At 66.1% G+C, this 1,566-nt stretch overlaps 1 non-coding gene across 1 annotated transcript; it reads right to left on the bottom strand.

Annotated features, from left to right (window-relative positions):
* Positions 1-851: 851 nt before the first annotated feature.
* On the bottom strand, positions 852-1,005 carry LOC122545177. The gene has a single exon (XR_006310509.1). It is a non-coding gene; the product is annotated as a 5.8S ribosomal RNA (ribosomal RNA).
* Positions 1,006-1,566: the final 561 nt, after the last annotated feature.

Raw genomic sequence — 1,566 nt, 5'->3', positions numbered from 1 at the left:
CTGGCCGTCGGCGTGATAGGTGTGCCTGTACGGTGACAGAGCACACACCACGCCCGCCAAACCCCACCCGTGCCCCCACCCCGAGCCCGGTGGCAGGACCGAGCAGAAACGTGCGGACTGAACGGGAGAGCCAAAAAAAGCCAGCGATCCACGCGCGTGCGACCGACGAGGTCACAGCGTACGACGATAAGACCTCCTCCCTCGGCCAGGCACTCGGCGCCAGCATGGGGAGACAGGATCGGACGCCCCGCCGGCCACTTAAGGCCGAGGATGAACCACGAGACGGGCGACTGCAGCGCCGCGCAGCCTGCCGCTCCCAGACGCGGTCTGTGCCCCTCAACACTCTCAATCGATCAACCATCGAGTCGGGTCAGCGTGTCCGACCGGCGAGCTCCACGAACGAGGCCGGCGGCGCACCCGCACCGGACCTCCTCGGCCCCCTTCACTCTTTCCACTGCCAGCCAACCGAGAGACGGGCCCAGAGTGGACGTGCAGAGAGCAGGCAGACCCCGCGGGAGGCTCAACACTTGGAGGCAGCTCCGTGTACCAAAGACGAGGCGGTGCACGTCGCCATGTAAACCACCGACAGCCATTCTGGGACCGGTGACAGCCGTGCTGGCCCCACTGCCACGACACAGACGGACGACAGGCCGCGCTCCCCAGCGGGGGGGGGGGGAGGGGGAGAGGCGTCGAGCCTGACGAACGGAATGTGCAGGGTGGGGGGAAAGGCCGTGCGCTCCGACGCCGGAGGGCTCCGGAGTCTGAACTTAGGGGGACAAAGAGGACGGGTCTCCTCTGCGACACCCAAGCCGCGCTCTCGCCAGCCAAGGCGAGTGCGATTGATTGAAAAACGACCCTCAGACTGGCGTGGCCCCGGGAAGAACCCGGGGCTGCAAAGTGCGTTCAAAGTGTCGATGATCAATGTGTCCTGCAATTCACATTAATTCTCGCAGCTAGCTGCGTTCTTCATCGACGCACGAGCCGAGTGATCCACCATTAAGAGTTGTCTGAGTTTTGTTTTCGGTCTCTCCCTCGCCAGAGGAAAGCGACCCGGACCGCACATACGCTCCCCACCTTAGCAGCACCAACCTGCCCGCCGGCATGCGCCCGTGGCAGGGCGGAGTGAAGCTGTGGGGAGCACCAGCCTGGTGCGGCCCGCGGAAACATACGTCTACGGGGGGAAAAACAAATACAGGGCGCCCAAGAGGCGACGCGTGCCGGCACTCACTGCAGCGACGGAGGCAGGATCACCGCCACCATGTCGCCCGCCGAGTGTCACGAGGCGTGCAGCAGCTTTGCCCTAGGAAAAGCAGAGGCGAAAACGGGACCGGCAGTCGGTTCGGCAGCGTCACCGACGCGTGCACGTGGCGGAGAGTCGGCAAGCGGACTTCTGCGAGGAGTCGGGGGTGCCGCACTGGCCCGAGCTGACGGCCGCCCGGCCCACCCACCGCCGAGGTGGGCTGGGAGACGCGGTAACGGCTCGTCAGACCCGCCCCCTCCCTCACAACGCAGCTTGCCCACAAGCCACCGACCACCGATCGACGCCAGGTGCCCGGACCGAGAGCG

The sequence above is a fragment of the Chiloscyllium plagiosum genome, unplaced genomic scaffold (genome assembly GCF_004010195.1).
Source record: "Chiloscyllium plagiosum isolate BGI_BamShark_2017 unplaced genomic scaffold, ASM401019v2 scaf_32734, whole genome shotgun sequence".
In the NCBI taxonomy this organism is placed as follows: domain Eukaryota; kingdom Metazoa; phylum Chordata; class Chondrichthyes; order Orectolobiformes; family Hemiscylliidae; genus Chiloscyllium; species Chiloscyllium plagiosum.
This window is presented reverse-complemented; position numbering and strand designations above follow the sequence as displayed.